The sequence below is a fragment of the Jaculus jaculus genome, chromosome 4 (genome assembly GCF_020740685.1).
Source record: "Jaculus jaculus isolate mJacJac1 chromosome 4, mJacJac1.mat.Y.cur, whole genome shotgun sequence".
In the NCBI taxonomy this organism is placed as follows: Eukaryota; Metazoa; Chordata; class Mammalia; order Rodentia; family Dipodidae; genus Jaculus; species Jaculus jaculus.
In genome coordinates, this window is record NC_059105.1 from 44,895,766 (window position 1) to 44,913,923 (window position 18,158).

Here is an 18,158-nt window from a genome sequence, read left to right on the forward strand (position 1 = left end):
AATAGCCCTGTTCTCCAGAGCCTTCCGCCATGATACAACACTGACATAGGCAAATAGATACTCACTTTCTGGATGCTTAAATATGAAACCAGAATTCTTGTACTGAGAATGTGCCAAAAATGATAATATAAGACTCAACACACATAGACACAAAATCAAGCAATAATCACAAGAAGAAATCTCTTCCATTCTTCGGGACACAGTGGTCTATTTCATCATTTGTCTATCACAAGGCTTATAAGGTAGTTAGGATTGATGCTTTGGCAATCTGCTTAGCAGAAAAGGAGCCAATGTGCGCACTGTGAGGGTTGGGCTGTGCCTGGCTCTGAAGTTACTTCATATTGCACAAAACAGTAGTCGCTAAGCTTTACCTTGCCTGCATGACTCTGTTTGACAAACAACATTTGGCTCTATTTTGCACACAGACCCAGGGTGATTACACTTTTTTGTTTTTTCTCATAAAGAATATGAGGCTGATAAATAATCCTTAAAGAAGGAAGGACTCACACATGATCTTATCAAAATGTATGGAGAACATATGAGCATATTGGGTATATTAAAGCCATACAGAAAAACCAGGCCAGAGAACCTATTGAACACACATAAGTGATGAAGGGCCCAGTGCCCTCACTGGACCCCATAAAGAGGAGGGCACCTGGCACTGCAATGTCAACAGCTCCCAGTAAGCTTGCACATGGTCATTTGGTGTGTGTATCAAGAAACTGACAACAAACTCCCAGCAGGCCCAGGAACTTCAGCTCAGCTGTGTCCTCAGTGCTGATGCAGCCTACTCCACTTGCCATCTACTGGTCCTTCAGGCCTGCTCATCTGGACCAGCCCTGTGCCCAGCCTCCATGGTCTTGAATCTCTGAAGCTCAACTGAACACCAAGATCCTAAGGCAAGGCTCCGTGTTTCTACATGTGGGTTCGTTAATATATAACCATCTCTAGTGACTCCCTTTGCATATGTATTAGTTCACTGGCTCTTGCTTCAGAGAGGAAGTCTTCTTGAACTCTGTGGTCTTCTTAGTCATTAATATTTTGTAGCCATTCTCTAACCTACACGTGTGTGTGTGTGTGTGTGTGTGTGTGTGTGTGTGTGTGTGTGTGTGATTACTGTATACCTGGTAATGTATGCTCTAAGAGGAAATATTAGTAATTTAGGCCAGAATAAACAAAAATCTCTGTGTTTGCCAGCCATTAAAAGAACTCAGAACTACTTGCTAAATTGATATAGCTTGTAAATTTATCATTCATCAAGACATTCTGACTTGTGGAAAGATAAAACTTATCTGTTCATTATTCTGGCGTAGTTTACACTTGCCAGGTATATAATTTGTCTTTCATGAAATGCTACTCACTTAAGACTTTCAAGGAATTTTAGGGTTTTCCTTAGCTATCTATCATCTCTTACATACTTAGCCTCTCAAATATTAACAAATGGTTTTCCTCATACAAGAGCTAGTAAGAACTATGTTCATAATTTACAAAGTGCACTCAATTGGTCCACAGAGATTTCAAAACACTGAACCTTAACTTTTAAGCTCCTCTATATAAAATTAATCTTTAATTGTTCAAAGCTACCTTAGACTGGGCAACACTAAAATGCTTTTTAAGAGCATAGCAGTGGGACTTCAGTGGCCCACGCCTGTTCCATTGAAAAGGAGTGAATTATCAGGCTGTCTGTTCTAACTTTATTCTTTAGCATGGCTATGGGGTAAGTAGGTCAGCACTGAATGTGGTTGCTGGTGGTTGTTGATATTATAGGCTTTTATGCTGTAACTGTCAATTTGTATTTTTTATGAAAATAGACACGTTGAGGATGGTTAGTCATTCTCACTGAATTTTCAAAATTCAGTTTAGCGAACAAGAATAAATTATTGTCTTCAATTTAGTTGGCTGTGGGAAAATTTGTGGGTGTGCATCCACCCCACACCACAGGAGCTGGGGTTTACATGATGTTCTTGAACAAACTCCCCAGTTCACATGGCTTAGATCCCCCAGGCTCAACCTGGTGAAAGGCTTCAGCTAAGGAGCTCAGTTTATAGCATTCGTTTAGCAACTTTTGCTGACATCCTGCCATGTGCTGAGAAATGTGATTGGCTAAACAGAAAAAAAAAAAAAAAATTAACGTGGGGATTTCTGGGCAAAGGGAGGGCTGAACTCTGGGGCTTTAAAATGTCAGCTTTGGTTAACTTAGGAACTGGCTTTGTCCTTTATGGGCAACATGACTCTCAGGAAGGAAACATCACAGCTTTGAAGCCGTCTCCACAGTCCACCTTTCTGGTGCCAGAGAAGTATTTTGAAAAGGTAAAGAATTCTGAACCTAGAACTAAATCCTCTGTTAGCTGTTCTTTCCATTGCTTCGCCATTTCCCCAATCAGGGCCCTAATTTTAACCACAATCATCCTTCCCATCTCCTCTCCTCCCTGCCCCATCCCTCCCACCCCAATAGATACACCACTAATAGCCAAAAACTACACACATGCTACGCTGTAAAAATGCAGTAAACACTATTGGGAAGAAGGCTGTGGGTTGTAGAGATGCTCTTTGAAGATCAGCAGTATCTTTTTGATCTCCCACACACCCAGTTCTGCAGGTTTTGTCCTTCATAGAAGGCCCTTTGCCTTTCTCAGCAAAGTGCAGAATGGGTTGTCTTAAAACACCCTTTCCCTTCCACTAGGATGGGCGTACAAATAAGAAAGCTTGGGTTCAAGCCCTTGGGCTGTTGCAGGGCACAGGAACTATGCTGGCTTTTGAAAGGACATCTTCTCAAGCTGCTTTTATGGTGTGAAGACAAGTATAATTACTTCCTTCCTCCCTTGAAGCCCATAGTCAAGATGTAACTGGGGCTGATACTCAAGAGAGTTAATTCTTGTCTTTTTTGTCACCATCCTCATGGGGTAAGAATGCCATGTCAGCCTTTCCTCGTAGAAGGATATGACAACCTGTGGGCACTTGATGTTGGCTTCCTTGGAAGGGTCCAGGTCAGCCCCATGAGCGACTTCCATTTCATCAGGAACATGAGCTCTCCACTGGAGTCTGGATCTCCAATAATCTGCTCTGGCTCCAAACCTCTGGCAAAGCCTGGTGGCTTTTCTGACACTTCTGTTTTCTTCTTTGGTTGGCTTTCCTCTGCCCTAACTTCTTCAGAAGCAGAGCCTGCTTTGTGCTTGCCTCCCTCTGATTTATCCGCCTCAAGTGCTGTTTGCTGTGACTGTAGAAACTCAGAAATCAGGTCAGGGCAATCCAGGTTCTTTTCTGGCTCCCATGTATTGTCCTCATCTGAGAAACCCTTCCACTTCAGAAGATATTCTACTTTTCCCTTGACAACTCATCAACTGAGAACTTTTTTCCACTACGTAACTCCTCTTCCTTGTCTTCTAGCACCCCCTTCACTTTCTTCTTGTTGTTTTCTTTTTCCCTCCATAGTGTCCCCCAGCTTTGTGGTATAAAGGGTGACACTGTTTCTCATGGGCAGGAGATCTTTATAGATTTCCCCCTTTCCTTCTCTTGATCTAATAATGTCTCTCTAAACTCTCAGCAATGCCAAAGAGTGACAGGAGAATCGGGGCTGCATGGGGAGGGCAGGGGGAGTGGCACCCAGGAAAGCAACCAGCGGAGTGGCCCAGGCGCAGCCCCTCAGTGAAGGGGCATACTGGCATGCCACGGGCCTAACCAACTTCCCTCCTCCCCTCAGCCGAGCAAAGGAGCCCTATACTTTTTGCTCGAGATCATTATTTTAAATGAAATAAACCAGATTCAGAGAATTAAATATCATGTTTCTTCTCATATTCACAATCTAGATTCAAAGTTATATATAAATATGTGTAGGATGTGAGCATAGAGAGGGGCCTATGAGCAGAGAGGAGGATGTTTGGAGGAAGTAGGAAGACTAGAATAAGAGAAGCAATATGTGACATGAAAGAAAGGACTCTTTAAAATGAGGAAGGGCACCAGAAAGGAGGAAGAGGGCAGCAAGGGTGGAAAGAAGGAATCATAATGATATATGCATATGAGGTCACAGTGCATCACATTACTTAGTATGTTAATTGAAAACTGAGAAAGCATTTTGCAGTATGCTGGCAAGTATGAAGATGTTATTGGTACCTATAAATGCTAGTTTCCTTCATTTTTCTACTAACGTAATTTATGAGGTGGCTTGAAATTTTAAAACTTTTATTATTTTTTAATATTTATTTGCAGACAAAGAGAAAGAAGAGAAATGAAGAGATAGATAGGTAGATAGACAGACAGACAGATAGAGAGGGAGAGAAACACAGTAGGGCCTCTTGTCACTGCAAACAAGTTCCAGATTCTTGTGCTACTTTGTGCATCTGGATTTTATGGGTACGGGGGAATCAAACCAATGTCATCAGCCTTTGCAAGCAAGTGTCTTAATAGTCGAGCCATTTCTCCAACCTATTCTTGGAATTTTAATGTGCTACCTTGATGAAGCTAAGCTTCAGTTCAGTAAGGTTCAGGGTCCTAAATGTGTGAGACAATTTTTATTAAAAAAATATTGTGGGCTGGAGAGATGGCTTAGCGGTTAAGTGTTTGCCTGTGAAGCCTTAAGAACCCCGGTTCGAGGCTTGGTTCCCCAGGTCCCACGTTAGCCAGATGCACAAGGGGGCGCACGCGTCTGGAGTTCATTTGCAGAGGCTGGAAGCCCTGGCGCGCCCATTCTCTCTCTCTCTCCGTCTATCTGTCTTTCTCTCTGTGTCTGTCGCTCTCAAATAAATAAATTAAAAAAAAATAAAAAAAATATTGTAACTTGGGCAGCCATGCTTTCTCTCAGGTGCTGGGCTTGGGAAAACTCTTACATAGATTTCTCTGGGTTTGCCCTGAGATTACAGTGGGTGGCCAGAACCAAAAGCAATCAGTGGTGTGAGGTAGCCAGGGGCCATGCCAGAACCTGTCTCATGCTGCTTGACTCCTCTAAATTGTGTGCTAAATAAACCTGTTTTTTTTTTTTTTTTTTTTTTTTTTTTAAGTGCCAAGTTGCAACTTATACAGTTGATGCAGAGCATCCACAGTACTCTTTGGTCAGGGATGAAGTGGCAGGAGACTGATGTGATCCTGCAAGATGGTGACTTTTTTACAATCCAAGGATTTGGTTCTGTGTAGAGGAAGTAGGGTCAAGATTGTAGCAGGTGAAAATAGCATGTTAGATGCCATCATGATGGTTGAGTTCAAGCTGAGATTCTAGACCCTTAAGGCAATTGAAACGTTACAAAAGGATATTGAAAAGAAATGTCCAGTTTATATTCAAATATAGAGATAGGTGACCTTTCTGTCAGGATGGATTAATGGGAGCTCAATTGATTTTTAAAACTTTGAAGTGAGACCAAGTCTAGCAACCTGATTCAGTTCAAACTGGAGTCCTGCCCACTGACAAAAAGCAGTGGATAATTTCTATGATCATAGGGCACACCCCATGATGCCATAGGTGAATGCTTGTGGATAGAAGGCACTGTAACAGGAGTAGAAACCATAGGCATTTGGGCAACTTCCATATGTAACTTGTGCCTTCAGGGCCTTCTCGAACCCAATCACAGAATATACCACTTCCGCTTTATGATGGGCTGCTGTTGTGCACATCTAACTTTATGGCTTGGTGGGTCAGATAACACCCAGCTCATAATGGGCAGCTCAGGCCACATAGTAACTTGATAGCCTATTGTCAAATGTTCAGTTTCCACTAAGGCCCAACAGCAGGCCAAGAGCTGTCTTTCAAAGGAAGAATAATTGTCAGCAGATGATGGCAGGGCCTTGCTCCAAAATCCCAAAGGCCACCACTGTGATTCACCTATGGGGGCCTGCCAGAGGCTCAAAGTGGCATCCCTATCTTCTATAAATCACCCGATCAAGAGCAGCTTGTGGGAAAAATAGGTATATTTTGGCTTACAGACTCAAGGGGAAACTCCATAATGGCAGGAGAAAATGATGGCATAAGTAGAGGGTGGGCATCATCCCCTGGGCAGCATGTGGTGGACAAAAACAACAAGAAAGTATGCCAAACATTGGCAAGAGGCAACTGGCTATAATACCCATGTACCCGCCCCCAACAATATACAATATACTGCCTCCAGAAGGCATTAATTCCCAAATCCCCATCAGCTGGCAACCTAGCATTCAGAACATCTAAGTTTATGGGAGACACCTGCATCAAACCAGCACATTTTGCCCCTAGCCCCCATAAACTGATAACAATCCATAATGTAAAATACAGTGCATTCAGTCCATCTTTAAAAGTCACCATAATTTTTATCAGTCCTAATGATGTTGAAACATTCCCATAGTCCAAAGTCTTTTAACTGAGCCATAATACAAAAAAGTCCCCAAACCCATAATGGCACAGAGTAAACACTCACACTGCAAAAGATGGCACTGGGCATAGCAATGAAATATTCAACCATTACAAGATTTAAAACAACTAGGGCAAACATCAAACTCTGTAGCTCTAAGTACAACAACTCTATCCAGTGATAAGTCTCCAAATCTGCTAACTCTAACCAGCAACAAGTCTCTGGAGTTCCAATTCCACCTTTTAAACTAGGCTACTCACAGTACTGGAAAATTTCATCCAGAGCCAGTAGCTCTCCTTAGCAGCTGTCTCATGGTCCTGGCATCTCCACTGGGTCTCCACTGCAACCCACAGTTCATCCTTATGGCTCCATTGGGTCTCCATGCAGACAGCCCTGCTTCATACTGCCCATGGCCATTTCAAAAACACAAGACCATGTTACAAATTCAATGACCTCTCTTTCCTGCATTTCTCATACTCCACAATCCAGGTAGGATGCCAATTTGTTAATCCAGGGGGAATAAAGCAGACTTTGAAGAACAGGACAGTCCTTGAGCATTCAGGTCTCTTAAAAAGAGTCTACATTCTTCCTGTTGTCCCAATGCAGGTCAGCTGGCCCAATCTCAAAGGTTGTAATCTCTCATATAATTGCAGCTGAAAGGGCAGAAGTTTCAGCCCAAAGATTTCATTTCTGTGCCATATCCCTCTGCTCATCCCAGTTCCTTTCTACACAATGCAACCCTGCACAACTTTTCAGGACATTGCCATGACAGCAAGCCTCTCACACAAACTGTTTCTGGCACAATCCAGGCAATGCTCTTTCTCACCCTCATAAGCCAAATCTCACAGTCCATAGTTCTTACTGCATTAAGATCTTTCAACTCTGACCAGAATAGTCCATCAAGCTGTACTTATAGCATTGCAAGGCATCTATTAGGCCAAGGTTTCAAATCATTTCACACTACTCTTGAAAATCAGTTCCAAAAGGCCAAAGCCATACAGTCAGGTGTCTAGCAGCAATGCTACTCTTGGTACCAACTTTACAGTTGCAGTCAGATTCACATTGCTGGCATAAATCACCTGACAAAGTGCAACTTGTGGGAAAAAAAGGTTCATTTTGGCTTATAGACTCAGGATGCTCCATAATGGCAGGGGGAAATGATGGCATAAGCAGAGGGTGGGCATCATCCCCTGGCCAACATAAGGTAGACAAAGCAAGAGGAGAGTGTGCCAAACATCGGCAAGCCCACCCTCAACAATAATACACTGCCTCCAGGAGATATTAATTCCCAAATCCCCATCAGCTGGTAACCTAGCATTCAGAACACCTAAGTTTATGGGGGGGGATACATGAATCAAACCATCACATATAGGTTGTCTGGAAATATATAGAAATGAATATATTATTCATAATTATTCCATGTGATCATTAAATTTTTTTTTGTTTATTTTTACTTATTTATTTGAGAGCAACAGACAGTGAGAGAAAGAGGCAGACAAAGAGAGAGAGAGAATGGGCATTCCAGGGCCTCCAGACACTGCAAACGAACTCCAGAAGCATGCGCCCCCTTGTGCATCTGGCTAACATGGGTCCTGGGGAATTGGGCTTTGAACCAGTGTCCTTAGGCTTCACAGACAAGTGCTTAAGCACTAAGCCATCTTTCCAGTGCCCCCCCCCACCACCGTGATCATTTTGCTCATTAAAATTTTACTTACATTTCCAACATTAGATTATGTAAGACAAAGAAATAAAATTATACTTTTATTACATATTAGTCTACAGATGGATAAAACTACCACCCACAATTATCAATGCTGATTATTCATTCCATAAATATTAGTCATCCATTTTCAAAGGACTGGCTTCTGTAAACAGAAGCTCACTTTATTATCATTACTTTCCTTTTTGTGGGGGTGGATTTCAAGGTAGGGTTTCACTCTAGCCCAGGCTGACCTGGAATTCACTCTGTATTTTGGCCTCAAACTCATGGCAATCTTCCTGACTCTGCCTCCCAAGTGCTGGGATTATGGCATGTGTCACCATACTGGGCTTATTATCATTTCTTTTTTTTTTTTTTTTTTTTAGCTTTACTTTCTTCAAATGTTCAAGAGTTTTTCCAGCAACTAAAAATGAAACATTAAAACAATTTTGGCCTCACAATTTTGATAAAGGGAAAATAAGCCAAGATGTTGAACTATATTTTTCAAATGAAATTAGTGGCAATTGTTTTTCTGAAGGGCCTGTAGAATGTATTTTTTACCATTCATTAAGTCACACAATATTAGCAATAACTTTTAACTTATGTCTTCAAAGTTTTAACAAGAATCAGAAAAATATTTAATCTATCAGTCCTTTTGTCTTGTGCCAACACATATCTTGGAATTTCAGGGAATTGAACTAGTTGACTAAAAGAAAAGATCAAAGACTATGTTTAGAGTTTTAGTAGGAAACACGTTGGGGAAGCTCAGTAGTATCCAAAATAAACAATTGGAATTTTTGTACAGGGCACAACAACATCATAGGCGGTGCCTACTGAGCACTGTGTGTTACCAGCTGTTCAAGTATAGATGACTTCATTCATATTTGAATATTTAGAGGATTAGATGAGATCATTTCTTACTTGTGTATGCACACTGTTGGTACTCTAGTGCAATTGAGATCAGAAGTATTCCTATGGGGATGTAGCATATCTCTGAGCACATGAAGTGCTTTTCTCTTCTGTTCCAGCAGAAACTTCAGGGTCAATCTTCAGTGTGATGCAACATTTGGGAGTCTCTTTGCTTGTCTAGAAACTTACATAACAATCATACCATGGAACCAATGGGACAGGGTGACAAGGCTGAGGTCTGTGTGAGCTGTCATTGTTCAAACAGCCTGTCCTAGGACACCACTTTACTACAGGTCTCAGCAACATGAAGGCCTAGCCTTCTCTGGGACAGCCAACTGACCAGAGTGAGCTAGGTGCATATTTATTTAGTTGTGTTTATTAAACATAATTATTTGTTAACATCAAGTGATTTTTTTTCTAACATAGTTGAGGATATTTGGTCAGGTGTTTAAACTTTTGAAGATTTCTGAGAAACAGTTTGTATTCTGTCACATGTATTCCCCTTCATATTGTAATTTTTTATTTACACATTTAATATCTCCAACTAGATACTAAACTAACTATAGGAAACTATAGGAAAGCATCTGCGTAATTCATGTTTACGTTCTCCACAGTCAGTCTCATTAGCTTTCTCAAGCCCTGTAAGCTGGCTGTGAGGTGAGGTAGGTTACAGAATTGGAGCTGGTGAGAAGCCTCAGTGTGAGAAACCTGTTGCTGGAGTAGGGGAAGAAGATACAGCCTGAGGACAAAGTGAATCATATGCAAGAAAATGACGCACAAGCTTGTCTACCGTTGTCAGATTAAAGGCAATGAGAGTGCGACTCTGGTCAAGAGCTGAAGCAAGAGGGTGTGAGGCTGGAAGGTAATGTCATAAGACAGGATATGAAACGGAGAAACCTCATGATTAAGTTTGGAAACAAAGAGCCCAGTTCAAAATTATTGACTGCTCTGAGACAAACCAGCCATTATCAACTTACAGTACAGGATCAGTGCATTCAAAGAATATTCCATAAGGATCAAGGACAAATAAGCCTAATTGTTCCCTAACTACTTGGCAGAATGAATCAATTGTGTGCTTCTCTCAGAAGGGAGAGGCTTTTGAGTAATAGTCAACATAGAAAGTATTCACTACATACTACAAGTCAAATTCATAAATATTAATTTGTGAGTGGCTATTATTCAGCAATAGATAATTAAAATAAGGCACAAATGGAAAAACTATAATTTGCATTATAGAATATCATCATGGTGATTCTTCTTTTTTTAAATTTTTTTCTTTTCCCGAGGTAGGGTCTCACTCTAGCTCAGGCTGACCTGGAATTCACTATGGAATCTCAGGGTGGCCTTGAACTCATGGCGATCCTCCTGCCTCTGCCTTCTGAGTGCTGGGATTAAAGGCATGCGCCACTATGCCCGGCTCACATCATGGTGATTCTTATGACATAGTCTCATCATTTTCTGTGCTTTGACCAAAGGAGGAAATTCACCAAATGAGTGTAATGACTTTTTACATTGGATTAATGTTGATTTCCCCATTTAAAAATTTATCAGCAATATATTTATGCTTAGAATACAACAGTGTTTTCTATGTTATTACTAAATTTTATTTATTTGGAAGATAATTGAACATATGTCATTGATGATAAAACAACATCTTAGGCACATGGACAGTAATAAAATGCATTCCTAAACACTATTTCTGCCCACCTCCCCAGAAATACATTTGCTAAGAAAGAAATGTCAGAACAAAGTGACTTTGGAAATGGCAGTTTATAGCAGCACTGATTTGAGTATTAAAAATCTTAATTATTCATTCAAAAGAAACCTCCAGTTTCTACAAATATTTTCCATATCAAGTAAAGTGAATATTTTCATAATCACATCTCAGGTTAAAAGAGGAACATTTACCATTTATATTTTAATTGAGTAAAATGCCTGCAATTTCAGTGATATGTATGTAATTTTCTAGGAAAATAAAAAATATCTTCAGATAAGAGAGCATTAATAATGCTTGCCTGGGATATTCCTGAAGTAACTAGACGCTGTTGAACATTTTAGAAATTATTCTTTAAAACTGGAATAGTCATCCATTTCAAATGGACTAAAATGACAACTGAAAATTCTGAAAAGAGGCATGATTATCTAGTGACAGGAGAAAGGTGATTAATAGGGCTGCGCATGTGAAACACATGTGTTGCAGTTCTCAACAGAGAGTGGTTGGAGCTTGTGGGGGGTGCAGGACCTGCATAAAGAGAGAACTAGAAGCTTACCTATCATGTCCTCCATTCATAATCTCAGCCTCATAGGGACAGCCAATAGAACAGTGGAAAGTGATGAGCACTCCAATAAGGGTAGGCCACATTAGGAAAGAGACAAAGAAATACATGGAAAACAGTAGCAGAGTGTACTTTTTATTCGGATGTGATGACCATAATGACAACTTAGGCCAAGAGATAGAGGAAAAAATGTCATACAGAATATATGGGATATAAAATGTGAGAAAACAAAAATGATGGTAAACTGTATATTCTAAGATGCAGCTTTGGATCAAGACCCTATTGCTGAAGACACCACAGGACTTTGGGACACTATGCTGGAACAGAAAGGGAAACTACCTCCATACTGGCTAGCCCTCATATTGCTGGAAAGCCCCATGGGAGCCAGTGGAGGACAATAGTCACCAATAGCATGAGTAAGCAGGGGATCCTGCAGACTATGAAACCAACCAGCCAGACAAGAAGTACACACTTGTACAATAGTGACACACAGCCTCTGTGCATAACCAACTGTTCTGATTGGACATGAGGCCCATTCAGTGGGAGAGAACTCATATCTGGTACTGAAAACCAAGTCAGAATCCCATGGTCAGGAAACTCTGACTTTAGAGAGAAGCCCTCACTGCTTTCTGGAGGACAAGAGTAGGCATGAGCACCAAAAAGCCTTTCAAATAACAGCATATCCCTTTTACCCCAAGCTGTTCTCTCTCTCTCTCTCTCTCTCTCTCTTTCTCTCTGTTTTTTTGAGGTAGGATTTCACTCTAAGTCTAGGCTAACCTAAGGGTGACCTTGAACTCATGGTACTCACAGTGATCCTCCTACTTCTGCCTCCCAAGTACTGGATTAAAGGCTTGTGCCACCATGCCTAGCCTGGTCTCTTTCTTGATTGGAGAATCTGTTTTATTTTACAGAAGGCAGAGAAAATGGTGAAGAACCAAGATCCATCAACAAGACAAAGGTAGCTGACTGCCCGCCACAAGGTGTGCAATCTCTCCCACATTTTCCAGGGCCCAGCAGAAACTGCAGAGGACTCAGCAACATAAATTTTGATCTTACTGCTAGCCTGACAACCTGCTTCATGGTGAAGTAACAGACATGCCGATCAATCAAAACCTATCAAAGCAGAAATACAAAGGCTACAGAGAACTCAATGCTAAATTAGACTGTCAACAGACCTGCTATGGTTCAGAGAACATGGCAGAAGAAGGAGCAGAAAGATTGTAAGAGCCACAGGATGGGTAGAAATACACTGAGGCATGGAGGTCCTCCATCCTCCCTCATAGGGATTGACTGAGGCCTTCATGACTCCACAGTGAATGCCATAATCCCACTAAGGAGGCCCTCAGGGAAACAGGATCAGGGGTAAGGGGATAAAAGAGTATATCCTGTTATAATATACATAAAATAAAATAAAACTTTGTTTTTAAAAAGTAGTTTTTGAATATCAACTGTGAACGGCTTAGGCTTTAAGGACAGCTTCTCTGAATAGTAGTTGACGTTTGCTTTTTCTGTTTCAATAAAACCTGGTTCTTTGTCACACACAAGAAAGCTCAATATAATTTCTACATAGATTTTTTTTGTTTAATTATACTTTTGAAATGGGACAAAATGAGTCATTTTCCCATTGAAATATAAAATGTTACCTTGGATCATAAGAAATAGAGAACTGAAGCACTGCTAATTTATTCTTCGTAATGTTCTCCGGTAAATTCATCCATTTTTATAATAGGAATGCTCTTAATATCTAGAAAAGTTCTCCAAACTGCTTTTGATAAGTTACATTGCCCTTAGGCATACGGCTATCATAAATGCTACATTTGCTCTAGGACCTTTTGCTTCCCCTTTCTACATTTGACCGTCTCAATTCTTCCAGTTTCTATCCTACAAATGGTGCAGTTTATCTCCTCATCTTTCTGTTTTCTTGGTCAGTCCTTTCTTTTGAAACCATAGTCTCTGACAAATGATCAAAATAACCACACTAGTTACGTGAGTAAATACTGTAGTTTTAGCAAAGGTTATTCCCTCCATATTTTCTTCTGCTGTGAAACCCTGAATCTTTTCTCTGTTAACAGTTACCTCCAATTGTCAGGAATGTTTCCAGCTGAAATTCACACTGAAGTTCAGAAAAGTCCTTTGTAGCCTGGACAAAGAGCCACATTCCAGGTACTGCGACAGACAAATAATATAGAAAGCCTTTGTGGTTCACTTACATGCTTGCTTCACAGTTTTGAGTATTTTAAAACCCAACATTCAGAGAAGTAAATCAATGTTTTAACGTTAAGGAAGTTTGTCCCCCAAAGAATTGCTGAGTCTCTAAATGTCAAAACATTCTCCTTTTTGAAAAACAGTTCCTTTTGTGTGCAAAAGGTCTTCCTTCTACTCAGTCAGTGTGTTCTCCTTAGCATTAAAAAATAAACAGAGGAGACATAGCCTTAAAATAACTCTCTGAACTCGAGTCACCTGTACTGTGCTGCAACTCTCTAAATGAATGAACTGTCAACCATCACACAGAGGTGGGAATTAAAACTGCTGAACTCGAGGTATTAGAGACAATGCCCTGCTTCTTCAGGGCAGCTTGTCTGCAAGAGTTCACACAGCGGCTGTGACACCACGTTTCTCCCAGTGTATTAAAACATTCCCTTTGAATAACATAGAGTCACTGCTATATTACTTAACCTCCAGGAGATTCAGAACCTCCAAACTGTCCTCCAATTAGAGCTGACACTTTTCCAGTTAGCTACTGTGTTTAGAACAGGAACCTATACAAAGGGGAATTTAGGAAAAAAAGAAAAAAAGAAAAAAGTACAGCTTACTTTGGCTAGAGAAAGGAACAAAGATTAATCATGCCTTTTGTGCAATTGTGAGCACTTACCAACAAGATTTGCTGCAGTTTTTTATTAAGAAAACTTAAAAGTTTACTTAAAAATTGTAATATTAGTTTACAAAGTGTTTATCTTACCAGAAGAGATATGCTGGTGCCCCTGTCCCAGCACAGCTTTTCATAATCCTCAGCCACAATTGGTTGCAAATATAGAATTCTGGTTGCCGTTTGACTGTGAAATAGCCCCCACAGGCTCGCATGAAATCCTCATGCTTGCTCCGCAGCTGATGGCACTCTTCTGGGAAGCAGGGCTTAGCAGGAGGAAGTAGGTCACTTGGGCTTGTGTTTACATTATAGTCCCTGGGTCTTCTCTTTGCTTCCTTTCTTCCATGAGATGCACAGTCTTCTCTTCACTTTCCTGCTACCATGTGCTAAGCGAGCATGGAATGAACCCTCTGAAACCATGAGCCAGAATAAAAATCTCCTTTAAGTTGTTCTCAGGTAATTGTCTCAGTGACAGCTAGTCTGATGAATATAGTCCTCGAATAAATGTGGCAGAATACCTATTTTCTCCCTTTATCTGACTACTGCTCTGCTTTTCTTCGAGAGCATTTGCAGCCTTCTCAAAAGAAAACAAGAGGCTGGAGCTCTGCCTTGTTTGGAATGTTAACTCAGGCTGACTCTTCTAGGACATGGAGTCTTTACAGTTGGTTCATAGCATCAAGGCTTGTTTCCTCATGGCTTGATGAAACCTGAAATATAAGACTTGAACTTCTCCTAGATGTAAGTTGATGGTCATCACTCTATCATCTCACAGCCTTGTATAGTGAGTTCTATTTCATGAGGCAGAATAAAGGTGCCTTATACAAATACCTATTTGTTTATGGCTTCAAATAACTAGTTAAATAAACATCTTTCCAAGAGAAACCTGTTTGGTTTTAGACAATGTAACCTGTCTGATAGTAAAAACTTTTTCTTTTCTTTTATTTCTAGGATCCTCCATTTCCTGCTCCTTCAGGGACAATGAGCTCACTCTATTGAGTATGGGGCAATTTCTACCTCTAAGATGAGATGAAATTTAATGGGAACAACACATTTTAAAGAGGATATTCTCTTTGTTACCCAAGGATGTCTTCTGAGCTGACTAAGTTATTTTGATTGGGAATCTGATTAGATAGAAATTTCAGGTTCTGCATTCATCTCTTACTGTCCTTGAACTCTCTATGTCTATTCTGGGTTTATGAGTAACTACTGTCTCCTAAACACACTTTAGTTTCCACTTGTATGATTTGCATTTGATTTACCATTACTCTGCCTTCCATGTCTAGATCTATGCACAGATGTGTTCTCGCTTCCTTAGAAGGTCTCTTCACACTCCTCATGGCCATTATCGTCTATCTCCTTCCAAAAAGTGTAGCTCAGTGGTAATTTGTATTCACTTTGTGGTAATCTGCTCAGATTGCTGTCACAACCTAGAACGAATGATGAGGAGCTTTTCTTCCCATAGTTCTGGAGGTTCAAAATTCCAGGTCAAAGCTCACTGAGGTCCAGTTTCTGGGGGTGCCACAGTCTCACCATGTCCTCAAGTGGTGTGTCCTGTGAGCACCTATGGTAGGAGGGAGAGAGCTAGCTCAAGTCTTCTGTGTAAGGACACAAATCATAGGATTAGGGTCTCATCCTGTAGTTGAACCTCACCTGTATTCTTATATAGGCACTATCTTCAAATATAAGCACATTAGGAGTAAGGGTTTAATGTAAAAATTTAGGGGAACTCAATTCATTCCTCAATATATTTCATTTTGCATACTTGTAGTTAATATGTGTGTACATGTTATCAAAGAATTGAAACCTCTTACAAACTTGTGAATGTGTCTTACACATTTGTATATTTCATCTTTTGTTGGAAATTTATGTTTCCCTTTCTTCTTCCCTTCTTTCCTTCCCTCCTTCCTTTCTTCTTTCCTTTACTTCTTTTCTTTCTTTTCTGCCCTTTCTTTCTTTAGTTAATATTTTCTCATTGACCAAATATACTCAAGTATAAGCCATTTACATTCTAATTTCTACTTTTACTTTACAGTGCCTATTACTTAACTTAAAAAAAGAAAACCCTAATTCCTAGGCTGCTTCATAACTCAAAGGATTTTTAAGGGGAAAATTATTGGAAAATCTCTCTGATAGTGATGGCTATATGAATGTAATATGAACTCTCAATTTAATACAACAGACTTTGAGGTCTTTGGAATTTTTATTTAAACCAACACATATAGCTACTTTAAAACATGAGGGCTTAATAACATCAAGAAGTTCTGTTTTCTCATAGGAAATACATATTTTGGTTCATATCCATTATAAGGCTAAAGAATTTCTTAGAAGTGATTATTTCTGTTAGCCTTTAATTTATTTTTCATAGTTTTGATATCCAGAATCTTTGGTAGAAAAATATAACCCTGTATAATAGGTGGCTATAATGTGCTAGATCACACAGCTTCTATTTATTAATCTTATAATTTTTTAACATAGTAATACCATAGATATGGAAGATTAAACCATATTGAATGGGAGAAATAATAGAGATTGTTCAGTGGGCAAAGTGCATATTAAATTCATGCTACAGAGCAGCATCAAAAGAGCATTCTTATCTATTGTTTTTCAGATGTTCTCACATTTTTACCCAAATGGTCACAAATTTTATTAATTCTCACGTGACCCCTAGCTTTCCTGGAAATAATCTCTCTAGGGTTCATATACATTTTTAATAAAGTGCATTTTATTTGGAGATTTTTGTTTTAAAATAGAATAATAATTTTAAAATTGCCATGAACATTTTATATAAATACTGATCATGGTATTGCAAGCAAAAAGTGAAAAAAAAGTGATAAAAAAAAATCCAGTTGAACTTTTGCAAATTTTTAACTCTCAAGAGGAAACTATTTTTTTTTTTTTGGTTTTTCGAGGTAGGGTCTCACTCTGGCCCAGGCTGACCTGGAATTAACTATGCAGTCTCAGGATGGCCTTGAACTCATGGCGATCCTGCTACCTCTGCCTCCTGAGAGCTGGGATTAAAGCCATGTGACACCATGCCTGGCTAGGAAGGAGCTATTTTTGGTAACGTCTAGGTCAAACTTAAATTGATATAATCATTTGGCTAACTGAATTCTTTTTCTTTAGCTTTTTACTGACAATCTCTGTACATACAGGCAATATCCCATGACCCCATTACTTTCCATTTCCCTCCCAAATCCCCCTCCACTGAACTCCTTTTTTCCCCAACTAGTCTCTCTTCTTTTTTGATGTCATCACTTTTTTCCTCTTCTAGTATATAGTTCTTCTGCAGGTAATGTCAGCCATTATGCAGTCATGAGTGCCACAGCCACTTTGTCTGGAAGACAGTATTACAAAGCATTTTCCCTTTTTTTTTTTGACCTTACATTCTTCCCACCACCTTTTCCACGATGGCTTGAGGTTGCAATAGAGATGTCTCACTTAGTGTTGATCACTCCACTATCACTTCTCAGCACTGTGGTAAGTTTTGAATCACCCCCGTGGTCACCACCATCTGAAAAGAGAAGCAAGAGTAGCATTAAAATATGGGTATAAACATAAGTATTTAGAGAGCAGTTTGGTGGACATAATGTATCTATTTAGCCAGAAAAAAGCTGTTGTTTCCCTGCAAGGGCTTATGACCTCCCCAGCCATTGGCTTTTGATTAGGTTTTCAGTACCAGGCATGAATTCCCTTCCATGGAGAAGGCCTAAAATCCAAACAGAGAGCATTTGGTTTCCCCTCTAACAAACATGTCACCTGTTGACACCTTAAGCCTGACTGACCAGCTGTAAAACTTATAAGGTCCATGGACAGTTAAGACTGTTGCTGACTTTTCTCCCCCAATAAACTGCATAGCTCTTTCCAGCATCATGACAGAGAGGAGGCTTCCAGCAGAGCTCCAGCTTGGTTTCTTACTTTCCTATAGCCCAAGAATGTGTTGTCTTAACACAGGGTATTACCATCTAGTTATGGTGGGCAAATAGGAGCCTTGGCAATATGTTGTAATCTAGCTGAATTCTTAAGCAAACTCCTATGCCTATTTAAATTTTTGTTTTAAAACTTTGTGTTGCATCTTTGTAGGAAAACAATTTATTAAGATT

General features: G+C 39.9%; 1 pseudogene; it reads right to left on the bottom strand.

The window, feature by feature from the left end:
* Window positions 1-2,783: 2,783 nt before the first annotated feature.
* LOC101597577 lies at window positions 2,784-15,401 on the bottom strand (annotated as a pseudogene).
* Window positions 15,402-18,158: the final 2,757 nt, after the last annotated feature.